Genomic DNA, 17,303 nt, shown 5'->3' on the forward strand with positions numbered 1-17,303 from the left:
AAAAGAAACAAGCTCAATGAAAGGGACACTTGAAGATTTGTATTTCCTATGGGGACAGTTGACTTCTGTCTGGAAAGTCCCTTCAGAGTTTTTGTGGTTTGTTGTCCTGTGATTGAGAATGATTATACAAGAGAAGTGAGGAGATACGGAGGTATGGGGAAAATACAAATCTATTTTCTGGTCAAATCTCTACCATTTTCTCAGTTGCTTTTCAAAGGATTTTTTTCCACAAGGGCTAATAGGATCGTGTGACCGAGAAATAATTCTTTCTCATGCAGTTATTTCGTTGCAGAATTAAGTTTTTAGAAGGCCAAAGCCGTGCCTTTTTAATGTACTCTCTGTGTTGCTTCCCAGAAGGCTGTGTGTATACAGGCAGTCACTACATACCATTTGCTTGGTGAGTTACAAGTCTTCTTTTAAGGCTAGTAACAAAACAGCATAAATATAGAAAGGATTCAGAAATCTGTTCTTAGCTGGGATAATGTTGTTTGCCCTCCATCTCTTATATCCAAAAGCTATGTAAACTTTTTAGGGACTTGGGTCTAAAACCAGAAAGAAATTAAGAAATAGTAAAGTGTCAACTATCACATTAATTCTGTGCATTTTAATTCTGTCTGGAACAAGTAGCTTTTCTTTCTAGAAAGAAAAGGAACAAACAAGTAAGCAAAGAAACAATGAAAGTGTCCTTTATATCGAAGGGTCCAAAACAAGAGACTAAAATAGGATGTGGGGCACTTAGAAACGTAACCTGGTTGAACAAAGAGTTTGAGGAAAAAAGAGCTGAAGGCAAATATATTGGGAATCTTAAGGCCCTGATGAATACACCCTTTGTTCTGTGTAATAAATGTATGATCTTCCCTGCCAAGGCTGAAAGAAATGGATTTCCCAAGGAATGTCCCATCACTGGAGAAGAGATCTGCCATCAAAAGCCATCATGCTCTGAGGAGGAGTAGCAAAAAAGATTAAACATTTAAAACAAATGATGGGGTAAAGGAAGAAATGAAGACAGGGATGTAGAAAAAGTAAAATGTCAGCACCCTGAGAATGAGATCCACAAACACGAGAAGAGGAAACGGAGAGTGTCAACTTTAAACCTACATTTTGTATCTTGTGGCCTTGGGCGATTTGGAGTTCATGGAGAAAGATGGGACACTCTGTTTATCATGGTGTTGTTTCTTATATGTCAAACATACATAACAGAGCTCATGCCAAATCAAGTAATATCCCATTGTCCAGAAGGAACATCTGCAAAGATGGAAAGGTCACATTACAAGAGAAGTTTAGTGCCTGCGCATATGACACCAAACACTCTGGCTTCTCAACTTTTCATTTATTTTCTAAGATTTGCAACTAGCCAGTTGGCCAAAACAGAACAATTTATGTTTCTTAAAAAAGTGTTTCTTTTAAAGTAATGTAGGGGTAAAGATCTAGACACAGATCTCAAGGGTTCAAATTCCTACAACCTATGAAACATTAGACAAGTTACATAAATGTTTTGGCCTTGATTGATGCATCAATAAAATGGGAAGAATGATGGCTCCTCCCACATAGGTTGTTGTGAGAATACATGGAGTTTGTATATGTAAAGCACTTAGCAAAGCATCTGGCCCCTGGCAAATTATGATTATTTTAATTGCTAAAAGTGAATTTTAAAAAAATTTTATGATTTCTCTCAGCAAAAATTTTTTTTATTATTATTATTTTTTGTACTTATTCAGTCAGTGAATTACAATATGGAGTACCTACCACAACGTAGTTGGGCAAAACATGTTCCATCATATTTAAATATTTATAAGACAAATAACAAGTTACATGCTGACAAAAAAAATCCACTGACTGAATTCTTATTTTTAGTTATAGTATTTTTCAAGATTTCCATTTAAGTCTTTAAAAACTGAAAGATTCATACCTCTAGTGAAATTCCCCATCTTTTACTGTTTTGGGCATATTTATGTACTTTTTTAAAAAGTTCTTTTTAAAACATTTTTTAAAAGTTCTTATCCATCAAACAGAATTATATATGATCCAGAAATTTCATTTCTGCCTATATACTCAAAAAAGTTGAAAGCAGGGATTTGAAGAAATATTTGTACACCCAAGCTCATAGTAACACTGTTCACAAGAGCCAAAGTGTGAAAACAACCCAACTGTCGACCGACATATGATGGATAAACACAATATGGTATACACATATGACAGAATATTAGTCAGTCTTAACAAGGGAAGAAATTCGGACACACACAACAGCACGGATGAAACCTGCAAACATTATACTAAGTGAAATAAGCCAACCACAAAAAGACAGGAGTGTTTCCCCTGTACAAAGTACCTAGAGCAGTCAAATTCAGAGACACAGATAAGTAGAATAATGGCTTTCAGGGGCTGGGGAGCACAGAAGAAATAATAGGGAGTTACTGTTTAGTGAGAACAGAGTTTAATTTGGGAAGCTGAAAACATTTTGGAGATGGATAGCGGTGATGATTTCACAACATGAAAGTACTTAATGTCACAGAATTGTATACTTAAACGTGGTTAAAATGGTAGATTTTATGTTATGTTACAAAAATAAAAATTAAGTAAATTTAAAAATCACCATCTGATAATCCCCAAATTTGAGTCACTTATTGTTTTTGTTTGCCTTAATATTTGGTTCTTTTGTCTTTTCTTTCCTAAGACCCTGTGATTTTTTTAACTGAATGTAGGGAATTGTGCATAAAACAATTCAAAGATCCTCTGGATGATAGTATTTTCCCCCCACAGAGGAATAAATATTCTCCTAACAAAGAGATGGAATATGGAAGAAAACTTTTATCTTGCTGAAGGTTGGACTTAGGCTTTGTTAGAAACAATGTGTTTATATTTTGCCCTCATTCCTAGGGCAAATTATTCCTCTCGGATGTGGTCATTCTGAGTGTCAAATGAAAACCTGTTGTGTTAACCAGAACACCTCTACCTGGCTGGGTTTGAAGTCTAACCAGCTTGTCTCCCCAGCATCATCGGACTGCTGAACTTTCTGTTCCTCTCTATAGCCTCTCAGCTTCTGGGGTTTGGTTTTGTTCTGCTTTTTGCTGGGTTTGTGGGAGTTTTTTTCCTGTTCACATGTAGCTTAGGAGTTGGCAAATGCATCAAGGGGAAACTATATATGAACCCAAAGTTCACTTCTCTCTAGTTTCCCTCTTCTTTGGGAACTTTTGCTTCTCATGTCCCAGGCAGATGTTGGTCTGCAAGCCAATCTTCCACTCCTCTCCTCAACTAAGACTTGGTCTGAACTCCCTCTCCCAACCTATCCCAGAAGACTTAGCAAAGTATGGAAAAAGCCTAGATAAATATACAGCTCACTGAAGTAGGCTTCCTTCCCTCAGGTCTTGTAGCTCTTTGCAAGTTCTGCCTCCTTTGATGACTCTCTAATGCCTTCAAAAGTAGTTTTGTGTATTTTGTCCGATGTTTATAGCTGCTTTCAGCAGGACAGTTGTTCTGATACAAGCTACTCTGATTGCTAGAACCAAAGGTTTGTTAATAGAGTCTTTTAAGATTCTAACTCTTCATTTACGTCTGATTATGTTTTAAACATTTGCTTGCTTTTACTTTAATTCACCTTTTTACTGACCAGAATATTTAGTTTTTATTTATACTTTTCTGGGTCCCTGTGCTTATTAAACCCCAGGCAGGCAAGTGTCATAAGTACAGTAGTGAAGATAGAACATTTTCTAAGCAACGGGGGTAGATTGTCTTCCCTTGGGCCTTCACCAGTCCTTTCAGTTTCCCTGTCTAAACCTCTCAGTACCACCTGACAACACTTGTCAATGGTGAGTCCCCTGAATCTAAAAACTCAATGTCAAAAGCCAACTCACTGCCTTCAGACACCTTCGTGGCCCTTAAAAATATTCTACTATCTTGTGAGATTGTTATGAAGATGTTACTCTTCAGGGGATAGAGGCAAACTATCATCTTTAGAATTTTTGTCTTAATGATATCATCAAAATCATAAATTTGTCTTGGTATTTATTTAGATTTAGATTTGTTTAGATTTGACTATATTTTTTTTCTATACTAATGTGGCCAGAATAGCTTGAAATGTGAAACTAGTCATCATTCAATGAAATTCAAAAAACATAACTTGGATGATGATTATATACAAAGAACTGTGTGATACACTTTAGAAGCCCCAAAGAGATTTTATCAGAGCTCCACACATTTAAATAATGGTGAATAGTTACAAATAATGAGTTATAATATAAAGTAATAATAATCGAACCAGTATTATGTGCATACTTATACACCATCTATTATACTAAATGTTAGCAACACAGTACTGTATATACTACTAGCCCATGTAACAAATAAAGAAACTGAAGTATAATGACATTAAGTTATTTGCCCAAGGTCTCCAAATTTATATGTTGGATTCTAAGCCAGGTCTCTTTGAAGAGAAATGTTGTTATGGAGGAAGACGATTCCATAAGAGAACAGATAGAGAAAATTATTTCCATTTCGGGTAATGAGAGGAGGCCCTAAAGAGAAGGTAGCATGAAAATTGGTTATTTATGGATGATCAGAATTAACAGAGCTGGGCAAAAGGAAAAAAAAAATGCCATCCTGGGCTGATGAATATGCATGATAAAAAGCACAGAAAAATGGTTTCAGGAGTTAAAATTGGTCCAGAAGGGCTTCACCATAACATGTATGTGATGACTCTAAGTAAGACAAAGCTTGAAAGATTCAAAAAGCAGATAAGGAGCGCTCCAGATAAATACCATGTCAAGAGTCTCAGATGTGTTTTTGTGTATTTTTAATTACAATTTCCATGGGTCAAGCACCTGGGCATAGGTTAGTATGTGTTCCTGACTCAAGGTCTCATTGGATTGCAGTCAAACACTCAGCTGGGCCTGTGGTCTTATCTGGCACACTTAGGTGGTTGTTGGTAGGATTCAGTTCTGGGTTGTTAAACAGAGGCTCTCAATTTCTCATTGGAGATATATATATATCACCTATATATATATAAATAAAATTTAATATAATATAAAATATTATAAAATATTTATATTTAGGTATATAATATATATTTGTTTTTATACATATAATTTATATTTTAATATTATATATGCACATATATATATATATATATATATATATATATAAATAATCAGAGCTACCTTAACTTCCTTGCCACTTGGGCTCCTCTGTAGGGGAGCTTACTTAAAAGGAATAAAATTCCAAGAAACCAAAAGAGCAAGAAGAATAGGAAGGGTCTACCAAGATGGAAGTCAGTTTTTTTATATACAAATGTCAAAGGTTACACCTCATCACTTCTGCCATATTCTCTTCATTGGAAGAGAGTCAATAAGCCTAGCTTAGAACCATAAGAGACTATGGACTCTGGGAAACAATCTGAGGGTTTCAGGGGGTGGGGTGAGGGGGATGGGGTAACCCAGTAATAGTTATTAAGGAGGGCATATGTTGTAATGAGCACTGGGTGTTATACGCAAATGATGAATCATGGAACACTACTTCAAAAACTAATGATATACTTTATGGTGACTAACATAACATAATAAAAAAAATAAGCTTAGTCTATGCTTAAAAGAAGGGGATTATACAAGGACATAAATCCAAGGGGGCAGGGATCATCAGGGCCATCTTAGCGGCACCCTACAACATGGGTCAATAGGAAATTATCAAAGATTTTTATGAATGTGTAGGTGACATAATTTGGCTATCAGCAGTCATTCACACAGAAGACTAGAAAGTCATTCAAAATTTCTCCTCACTCAACACCAGTATCCATTATTGAATCACTCCAAGGAGTTCAGTTGTCAGCATTTCCTCTTTCTAATGGTACATAAAATAATAGCACATCTTATAATCCCCAGTATCTCAGATCCCATGGAAAAGGATAGGAGCCCTGTGGTGACTTCTGAGACAGCAATTTGTAAATACATGGTGTAGACAGAAGGCAGACCATGGGGATTAGGGAGTGAACAAGTGGTCAAGAAACATCTTTGTAATCTAACACAGATAAGTCTTTACACATGAAGCCAGATCTCTAGTAATTGCTATGTCCTTGATCCATTGCTTAATGGATTACATTGCAATATTCTTTTGATTTTAGTTCCTTAATAAATAGTGCCAATTTCTGGAAATTTTATTATTTGAATTTTGAAATGCATGTTGACCTGTTCACCGAAAACTGTTAGAATACAAAATGGTAATGACACCAGAGCATGTCCTTTGTCTCATTTTGGTTCTTGATTCTTCTGATTTAGTTAAAGCTTTCTGTAACAAAATCAAAGAACTCATTCATCTAACACAAACTTACAAATTCTCTTTGATAGTTTCCAAAACTCATCTCAAACTTAGTCTATTTTGTTACCACTAAGACTGGGTCTACATTCGAATTCCTGGTACCCAGGGTGTTGTTTTCCTGTAAATTCTCTGTGGCCAAAGACATTTACAAACAGTGTTTATCAGCAGGAGAACAAGGCCACTGAATATGGCTGCCATCTCATTTAGATTTTGATGACCACATAGTTTAACATTTATTACAGTCATATGATGATTTTCACCCCATCTGACAATTAATCCAATAAACTTTGGTTAAATGCCTTATCTCACATTTCATGAGGTTTTCCTGGTTCTTACTCAATATTCAAGTTGAGTTAGGCAAAGGCACTGACAGGTCAAATAAATAAGTTCATTCAGCAAGTCTTAACCTAAAACTGCATCCTTAACTTCTTTTGAACAGGGCTATGCCCAAAGGATTATGGACCTCTATCTTGGTCTCATGGAAGGATGGTGCCATACTTCGCCATACATTTTTAGCCCAACTTCATTTGTCCAAGATGTCATTTTAAGAAAAAGTGCACCTTTGTCTTCTTCGAGTGCTAATCTCAGGAACCCATCTATTATTCTGACTCTCACAAACCCCCCTGTCCCTGCTGAAGTTTGCTGGTTTGCAGAATGTAATCAACTATACCAGATGTTACCTCTCTCTGCCTCCCACCTCCTCCAGATGCTGTTCAGCCAAGTGAGAAGGCATATAGGATGTGCTTTAAACACTTACTGGGAACAGTGTAAATCTGAGGGTTGCTTCTATTATTACTAATGCCACTATGAAGTTATTGACAGAGCAGGGAGCATGATACAGGATGCAGAAGACCTCGGATAAACATTCACCCCAACAAACACCGGCTGTGGGATGCTGGGCAAGTGCCTTAACATTCTTATCAGTTTCCTGACCAGAAAACTGGAGATCATACTCCCCACACTGCCAACCTTACTGCCAGGGTCCCTGTGAGCAGCAAGTGAGGTAAGACATGTGGACACACTTTACCAACAGTAAAGGGTCAAATGGTACCAATGGTTTTGAATACAATCACTGTTATAACAAGTGTGTCCGAACCTTTTCCTTTCCTCCACTTTCAAACCACCTGAAATACCTGGAGGAAAGGTGAAGCTAAAGTCATGAGACTATAGACAAAAATTCATGAACTAGTGACAAGAGCATTGTAATTGGATGATGAAACAGATTTCCAAGTGGGAGCTGAGTAGAAACTTAATCATAATTAACGGTCAGATTCTCTGGTAGTATCTGACTCATGGGACTTAGAAAATGTAGCAATTTAAACTATAAGCAATTCAATTTAGTTTAAATACATGTATATGTGCATGTATGGACGGATGGGTTTTGTCAATGCTTTTATCTTCATAACAGTTTTCTAGAATATTAACAATCCATATGACCTTTTCTTTCCAAGGAAAATAAAATGAGATCAAATCTGTATATGGCCAGGAATAGAAGATGTTCCGACAGAAGACAGAAAGATGGAATTCCATGAAATCAGAGACGCTGGCTGAAATCAATGACAATGATGAAATATTATCTCCTGGGGCACCTGGATGGCACAGTTGGTTAGGTGCCTGACTCTTGGTTTCAGTTCAGTTCATGATCTCAGGGTTGCAAGATCAAGCCCTGGGTCTGACTCTGTGCTCAGCATGGTCTACTTGGGACTCTCTCACTCTGCAAAACACCCCTCCCAATAAAAATTTAGTTCTTTAACTTATGTTAAATCATACCTAATTTATTTTTCTTTCTTTTCTTTTTCTCTTTCTTTCTTTCTTTCTTTCTTTTTTTAAAAAGACAGACACAGAGAGAGTGGGTGCATAAACCATGGTGGGAGGGAAGGGCAGAGACAGAATTATTTATTTATTTATTTATTTATTTATTTTTCAGAGGGAGAGCGAGAGCGAGCACAGGCAGACAGAGTGGAAGGCAGAGTCAGAGGGAGAAGCAGACTCCCCGCGGAGCAAGGAGCCCGATGTGGGACTCGATCCCAGGAAGCTGGGATCATGACCTGAGCCGAAGGCAGCTGCTTAACCAACTGAGCCACCCAGGTGTCCCCAGAGACAGAGTTTTAAGCAGGCTCCACACCCAGCGTGGAGCCCCACATGGGGCTGAGATCATGACCTGAGCTGAAATTGAATGGGATGCTTAACCCACTGAGCCACCCAGGCGCCCTTAACTTATTTTCTACAATAAGAGAATCAGACAAAAGTAGAAGAGTTTTTAGGAGATTTTCTTGTCTTTTTCATTTTCATCTGAAAACATTTGGTTTAACAACCACTAGAAAAAGGACTAGGGTTTTGGGAAAGACATTTTTCTTCCCCAAGGTGACTGCATCTAGTTCATCAGAAATCCAGAGTTAGTTAAAAATAAAGGCTTGAAAATATTTCCAAGTGGACATCTCCCATTGACCATAGAATCCCCTCAACTCCCATTAACACTCTATAAAACATGGGGAATATCTCCTTGGGCTCTGAATTGAGACACTAACGTTCCCTAAAGACAACTACTTCCCCCCAAACAACTGGTCCTCCTTTGCTTCTTGTCAGCACTGCGTGCTGGGAGAAGCTGTGTTTGGTCTCTTAATCAGGCCTTGCTGACGAGCTGACATCACTGCAAACGTTTTCACTTATTCTTTGGCAACACTTAAATCCTTGCCAAAGGCCAGTCAGTAAGTCAGAAAGTCTTGTTAGTGAGAGGCTGGGGGAGTCAGAGTGTGACTGTCAGCTAGCAATCTATGGTGATGACAGGAGGGAAATCTAGGAGCTGAAACCATTTTAAAGGTCACTCTGTGGGCAGAACAAAAGACCTCTGACAGGGCTCTGGGACACTGGAAACATAAGGATGCTGCTATCTGAGCACTCAGGAAATTCATTATCCTCTCCCTGATAGTAAAGACCACTTTACAACTCGATACAGCTTAAACCAGCAGCTATTTGCCTTTGCAGCGGTATGGAATAATCTGGTAAAACAGGAATGCCAAATAATGTGCCAATGGTTCAACTATCTGCTTTAAAAAACAAAAAATTCTTCTTTAGTATTTTCTCCTTACCCTACATTCTTTCATTTTCCACCTTGAATTGCTAAATAATCAGAGTTTAAAGTGCTTAGCCGCATACTTTCTGTGAAAAGCTTAATTACAGGGGCACCTATGGATGGCTCAGTTGGTTGGACGACTACCTTCAGCTCAGGTCATGATCCTGGAGTCCCGGGATCAAGTTCCGCATCAGGCGCCCAGCTTCATGGGGGGGTCTGCTTCTCTCTCTGACCTTCTCCTCGCTCATGTTCTCTCTCACTGTCTTTCTCAAATAAATAAATAAATAAAATCTTTAAAAAAAATAAAAGAAAAGCTTAATTACATACATTTCATGTCTAAAATTTTATGAGTATATTATACTCAGGCATTGGTAAGCCACTTTTAAAAGGAACACAGATCATTCAGGAATAATAACCATATATCCATGCCTGGATTGAGATCATCTTTTTTTTTTTTTTTCCTCTTTGCAAAACAGAAGAAGATTTGGAAGAAGAAAATGGCTCAGTTTATGGGATGCCATCATCTGGACCCGGGCCCACCATGTGTAAGACCTGCTGGAAGGATTTCCTAGAGTTTATTCTCCAAATTTGTGTTACCTATTTCCTTATTCTTTTTCTCTCCCCCACCTAAATGGAAGACATTTGTCGTGCCATCATGAAGAAGCCCAGGCAGGCCAGGGTAGAGCTCCGTAGTGTGGGAGCAAGAGCAGCTGGGGTGGTTTGCGTTCCTCCTTACCACTGCAGGAAAGCAAGGGAGAAGGGATCTAATGCAGAGCACGGTAGCCATAGTTCCTCAAACTGCCCTGGATATTTGAGAGCTGCCAAGAGAGCAGATCATGAGTGTTCCTAACACACACACACACACACACACACACACACACACACACACGGTAATTCTGTGAGGTGATGGATGCGTTCACTAAACTTCTGGTGGTAATCAGTTTGAATATATATGTGTATCAAATCATCACATAGTACACCTAAACCTTCACAATGTTATATCTCAATAAAGTTGAAAGCAATCCCAAACAAGGAGGCACTCAAGGCAGGTCCAGCAGGTATCAGGAGGGGCCTCTTTGATAAAACAAAAAGGAGGAGAGAGAAGACACTCAAGGTACCAGGACACTCACATAGAAGGCACAAGGGACATCTGGCACCCACCAAAGAATGGATTCACTTGGGTCCCCCAGGCTTGCAAACCTAATCAATACCCAGTGATTTACATAAGCTGATTTGCACTGCAAATTATCTGCTTTGGGGCCTGGGATACAGTCCATAATCATCTGTCTGGGCAAAAACTCTGTGCTGGTTAAGTAGCAGTGAGTACACAGGGACCCACCGCTCAGTTGTATGTGAACTCCGCTGGGTCTATATATCAGATAAGAGGGACCAGCCCCAGGATGCAGGGAACAGTGGTGCTGAGAACCATCCACTACGCTCCAGCTTGGCAATACTGGGTAGATGAGTGGGGTTCTGTTGGATGAAAAGTGGGGAAGAGAGGAGAGAGAAAAAGCAGCAGCAAGTATGGGGCCTTGTGAAGTTGGAACCTGGCTTAGGTGGAGAGGAAGCTGACTGCTCAAGGAAGCGCCATTCCTGGGACAAGTCAGCATCTCCACTGTCTCTTCAAGTCCAGTGCTTCTACGTGAAAGTGAGGGGCTTTCCAGAGGCCGCCCAGGGGGTCTTCTTTAGGGGCAAAAGTCTTTCTTTTTAGGGGCAAGGGTGCTTTCGAATCGCCTGGCCAGGTTACATTAGGTAAACCATGTTTTAAAAAAGTGGACCCACTAAGAGACCAAATTAAGCCAAGGATCTTGGAGTCGGTCCACCTGTAAAAAGAAAATGACCAAATCTTACCAGGTTGTTGTTGATTTTCAGTTGTAGACGTCCCGTTTCCTTTGTTTGTGTCACAAGCCACTCATTCCCCTTCTTAATGAAAACAAGAGGGAGTGATTATACCTCCTGGGGCTGTGCCATTTATGCCGTCTGAAAGGCACTTAAACGAGTGGCATATTATCTCACACATCTGGAGTTTACCAAATTAGCCAATTATGCTGGAGCTCATAAAACGAGGCCTTAAATGTCATTTAACTAGAAAATATTATAATCACCAAGTGGTCTGATTGTAAGATGATACTTGGGGCAGCATCAGTGGTTACAGAAAACAAATCGTGAAACAAAAAACACAGTTCAAATACCCCCCAAATGCAACCACATATTTTCTACAGTAATACTTTCTGAAGAATACCATATTTCTGAAGGCACCAGCAATCAACATGTTTCTCATTTGAGACTAAGTCTCATCCGACCTAGTTGTTTCCGAGTTATTTGCCTTGGGCAAACCAATGCCCATGAATTTTTCTCCTAAGAAAACTGAGAAACATGCAAAACGAGAGCAGACTGATGGAAAATCATGAACTTATCAGAGATATGGAGCCCTCTGTAAAGGATGGGACAATCACCAGATTAAGGGTCTTGACTTCTCTGAGGTTTGGGGTGCTGTCTTGGAGTTGACAAGATTTGGGTTAACTGAACATATATGGTCTCCCAGGACTTTCATATTTTATTTGCTGGAAGAGATGAAAGCTGCTTTAAATTGCTATGTGATTGAGGGTAGGAATACCGCAAGTTTTAGAATAGTCAAAAATTAGGGGCTTGCAGTCACTACTCTCACGTTGTCTTCTTTTCATTTAATATATAACAAAATTTGGTGTTTAGTAAAAGGTGATATAATATAAGAGGAAAACCATGATATGCCACTAGTACCCGTGTGACTTTGGGCAAGTGATTTAACTTCTCTGATCTTCCATTTCCTCATACAAAATAGACACATAATGTTATGTTGTACTGAGAATAGTGTTATGTTGGAAATAATGTATGAAAAGGTCCCCAGCATCATGCTTATTACACTAAAAAAAAAATAGTTTTACATCTTTCTTTACCTATGTCACTAGAATATCTTAAGTTCTGTTTTATTCTTTTTCCTCTTTGTTTCAGCAAGGATGGTCACTAGGTGCTTTCAGTGTCGGGAGAGTGAGGGGACAGGCAGCCTTGGTTATACATTAGCATCATTTACAACCCCCTCACCCATCTGTGCCCATCTCCATCACTCTCTTTAGAGCAACAGGTACAAAAGAGACTAGAAAAACTTTCAGGAGATACTCTGAAGCAGGAGGAAGGAAGATGCGATGCAGAAACGCAGGGTAAGTGGAGATAGCAGCTGCTACTTGACGGGAGAGTTTACAAAATGAAACTAATTGGTTTTAAAGGCGTCTGATCAGCTGGGCTAAATATGTCTTCTGGGCTCACTGTTTCAGTAGATGGACCTATGGGTTTATTTTTGCTAGATCAGAATAAGATGAAAAAATCATGGTGACAATGGAGGACTCTTAACAGTGACAAATACTTTGCCTCTGAGTTCTCTCTTCTCCATTAGACAAAACAACGATGGCCTCTTTGGTAAAAGTTAACTAAGTATGAAGATTCCATATAATAGAAATCCTTGCTAAGCATTTAGGAGACCTTTTTTGGGGGAGGGGTGGGGGGGTAAAGTTGTCTTTCATTAAGTAAAATATATTGATGCTTTTGCTTCTTTTTTCTTTGAAAAAAAATTTTTTTATGCTTTTGCTTCTTAAAAGAATCTTAAAAGTAGTTAAGAAACTTGGACCCATGTATTTGAGTCAATGTCTCTTGTAAACATGAATTCTGGGCAGAGAAGTGGGGAATTGCATTTCTGAGAATGGTGAGGAGCACCCTTCACTTTCTTACAGCAGGGAGGGAATGGGAGACTGTGCGGACGTTAAGAGTATGATCGGACTTTAATGTTCTTAAACAACAGAAAAGAAATAGCTTTCAAAACCTTTAGCTTGGGGGATATAGGAAAAACCAGGAGAGATGAATTGTCTTAACTATGCTAAGAGTCAAACTGACTTGCACTGTGTTCCTGCTGCCGCAGACCAGACTGGCCTGGATGCACCTGAGTGAGAAAAATATCTTTGAAAGCAGAGGGTACTCTAAAAGCTAAATAAGAAAATCAAAAGGAACTACTTTCACTAGGAAAAAAAAATTAACACAACATGTGCTAAAAGGATTCCTTTTCTTTTTTCTTCTTAACACTATGGAATTTTTAACATTTTTTTTTAAATATTCTTGCTCTGAATCAAAAATAATGGGAGATTTTTCTTTTGTATTTTTACAAGTACTTCCATCTCTGAGACTAGAGCTCTCCAGCTTTGGGCTAATAACATGTCCAGATCAAAAGGCATTACAGAAAGAAAGTCAATTTTCTCTAGAAGCAATTATACATACAGTCTAGGAAAAGGCCAGTTTTACTAAGCAAGGACCACCCATGCTGTATGTTTGTTGTATTACTTGATATCAAAGCAGAAACATCAAATTCTTCCTAACACACATGAAATAAAGAGCCTGGCTAAGGAACTCCCACATCCAATTCAGAGGTATCTGTTACAGCGTACAGAACTTGGCAATGCTGCTACTACCATTTTACTGGAAAGGGACACTGCGATTGACTATATAATGCACTACGATTTCGTTTTTATTTTTTCCCAAAGATTTTATTTATTTATTTATTTGACAGGTAGAGATCACAAGTAGGCAGAGAGGCAGGCAGAGAGAGAGAGAGAGAGAGAGAGAGGGAAGCAGGCTCCCCACTGAGCAGAGAGCCCGATGCGGGGCTTGACCCCAGGACCCCGAGATCATGACCTGAGCCGAAGGTAGCGGCTTAACCCACTGAGCCACCCAGGTGCCCCTGCACTATGATTTCTCTAACTTTATATATATTTTGGGTAAAATGAGCATGATTTTGATCCCTGTTGTCATAGATGCAGGTATAACCTTAATGGATGGCATTTAGGTACCGTATCATCAGAGTAATAGCAAGAATTTGCTGATTCTTTGTCATTACCCACCTGAAAATATTTAATTACGATTATCATGATTATTATCATAACTTCAGAGGGGGTGGTCAATACAAGAATTATCATCTCTGTTTCGTTTTGCCTCTTTATGATTTTGATGTGATGACTTGCATTCATTTAACGTGCGCTTACTATTTCTACTCAGTGCTAAACACAGTCACAGGAGAGACAGAGCTAACTGAAAAACGTCCCTTAGGAGAATATGTTCTTGGGGTGGGAGAGAGGAGACAGACAGAAAATAGCCACAGTAGATTGAGAGATAGATGCACACCATATTTTGCATAGCATGTAAGAATGCTTAAAAAGCTTGTGGTAGAGAAAAGATGGTCAGAGAGACAGAGAGAGAGAGAGAAATGTGAGGACATCCTTGAAAGAGGAGAGGTGGTTTCCTGTGTGGATGAAGGGGTTGTTCCTGTTATGATGAAGGCGTCGTACCTAAGATAACGACCAATACGCAAAGGTATGAGAATGTGAGCAGATCCGTTGGTCTTAGAATAGATCTGTGTACGGCAAATGAGCCTGGAGAAGAAGGGAGGGCCATAGCAGGATGGGTGCTGTACCACAATAAGAAGTTTAGGCTTTCTGGGTGCCTGAGTGGCTCAGTCAGTTAAGCGTCTGCCTTCTGCCAGGTCATTATCTCAGGATCCTGGAATTGAGTCCCACATAGGGCTCCCTGCTAGCGGGCAGCCTGCTTCTCCCTCTGCCTTTGCCCCTCCCCCTGCTCATGCTCTCTCTCTCAAATAAATAAATAAAGTCTTTTTAAAAAACGAAAGAAAGAAAAGAAGTTTAGGCTTTTTTTTTTTTTTAAGATTTTATTTATTTATTTGACAGAGATCACAATCAGGCAGAGAAGCAGGCAGAGAGAGAGGGGGAAGCAGGCTCCCCACTGAGCAGAGAGCCCAATGCAGGACTCAATCCCAGGACCCTGGGACCATGACCCGAGCTGAAGGCAGAGGCTTTAACCCACTGAGCCAACCAGGTTTAGGTTTTCAACTGCAGGGCATATTTTTATATATTACCCAAATACTCCAAAAGTGAATGTTTTAAAACAGTACGATATGGCATAGAGATAGATAAACCAATGAAACAGAGTAAGAAATGGAGAAACAGAGTAGAAAATTTCAATGATCTATTTGTGGAAGTTTAATATACAAAAAGCTAGCATTGCCAATAAGGGAGTAAAAGAGATTTTTTGACAAGTGGTATTTGGACAACTGATTGACCATTTGAAAATAAAATTTAATTCCTATATGCCACACGGTGCATTATTAAAATTCTCAGATGGGTTAAAGATTTAAATGTAAAACATACCAGTAGAAAATGTTTATAATCTTGGGGTTAAAAGATATCCTTCTTTTTAATGTACAACAAGGTCAGATATCACAAAGGAAAAGACAGATTTGATCACCAAACCACAATCTTCAAAAATGACAAGGTTCTGAAAGGTGTAAGGTACTACAGCTCTAAGATAAATGACAAGGTGGGAAAATATTTGTTAATCTATGTCACAGTTAAAAAATTAGTACCTACAATATATACTGAGCTCCTATAAATCTAAAAAATCTAACCCAAGAAAAACGGGCAAAGAGCACAAAAAAAAATTCATGAAAGAAATGATACCTTATGGTTACAAAAGTATGTTCAATCCCAGTTATAATCAAAAGAATGCTTGTAGACAATTTTATTTTTCACCTTTTAGATTATTAATAGGAGACACATATGGGTGACAGCTATACCAAATAATGATTGATAATGTCCAGTGTTTGTGAGGGTGTGAAGGAATGAGAACTCTCAAAAACTGATACTTTCCAGAAGATAGTTGGTTAACATTTATAAGATGTGCATATCATTTGATCCTGTATGTCCATAGCTAGCAAGTTATTTTATAGAAAAAAATCTATATGCACATAAATATGAAAAAATAGTATAAGGATATTTATTGCACCATCATTTGTAATAGTGAAAACCTGCAAACAACCTAGTGGTCTGCCAAAAGGATTAATTTAATAGACTGCAGCATGTAGATACAAAAATTACTATGGTATTATTAAAAATATATATATTGTCATGGAAACAAATCCATAACATATGTTTAGCTGAAATAAGCAACTGGTAGAATAACATTCATAGAATAATCTTCCAAGAGAGGTAGTGAACTACAGAGGCGAGGAGGATGGGCTTTGAGGTCAAACAAACCTGGATTTGAGTCCCAGTTCCATTATATATCAGATATGTGAAAATGACTAATTCCTCTGAGTCTTCATTTGGTTTCTTCATTTGTCCAACTGGAGTGGATTCTAATAGAACCTACCCCACAGAGTCATAAGGAGAATTTCTAGCACACAGTAGAGGCTAAGTATATACTAGTTATAATTATTACTGTTACCATTTTTTACATACTTAATATTTCCAACCAATTCTCTTATGAAAGCAACTTCAAAAAGCAAATCTAATATCCTTTGGAAAACTGTGCCAGAAAGAGTCTTTAACCAAAACTATACATCAAAGACACTTTTAGCTTATATAAAAAAAAAATTCTGTTTATCTGATCATCTAGTAGATAGGATAACAAGTCTGACACATCAATTTTTAACATAGTTCTGTTTTGACTGAATATTCATAAGCCACAATGCAAATAAGGAACACATTTGGACACTATAGTCAAGAATCAAAATAAAGAACTATTACCTTTAGGTAGCTGCTGTTATGAGAACTTTAAAAAAATATCAATGGCATATCACCTCACACCAGTCAGAATGGCTAAAATAAACAAGTTAGGAAATGACAGATGCTGGCGAGGATGTGGAGAAAGGGGAACCCTCCTACACTGTTGGTGGGAATGCAAGCTGGTGCAGCCACTCTGGAAAACAGCATGGAGGTTCCTCAAAATGTTGAAAATAGAACTGCCCTATGACCCAGCAATTGCACTACTGGGTATTTACCCTAAAGATACTAACGTAGTGATCCAAAGGGGCACGTGCACCCGAATGTTTATA

The 17,303-nt window shown here is 38.5% G+C and overlaps 1 protein-coding gene across 1 annotated transcript in view; it reads right to left on the minus strand.

The window, feature by feature from the left end:
- The window catches only part of SLC25A21 (solute carrier family 25 member 21), a 500,058-nt gene that overhangs the window by 108,127 nt on the left and 374,628 nt on the right, over positions 1–17,303 (minus strand). The gene's annotated exons all lie outside the window — the stretch shown is intronic.

Source organism: Mustela nigripes, chromosome 13, assembly GCF_022355385.1.
Source record: "Mustela nigripes isolate SB6536 chromosome 13, MUSNIG.SB6536, whole genome shotgun sequence".
Taxonomy (NCBI): Eukaryota; Metazoa; Chordata; class Mammalia; order Carnivora; family Mustelidae; genus Mustela; species Mustela nigripes.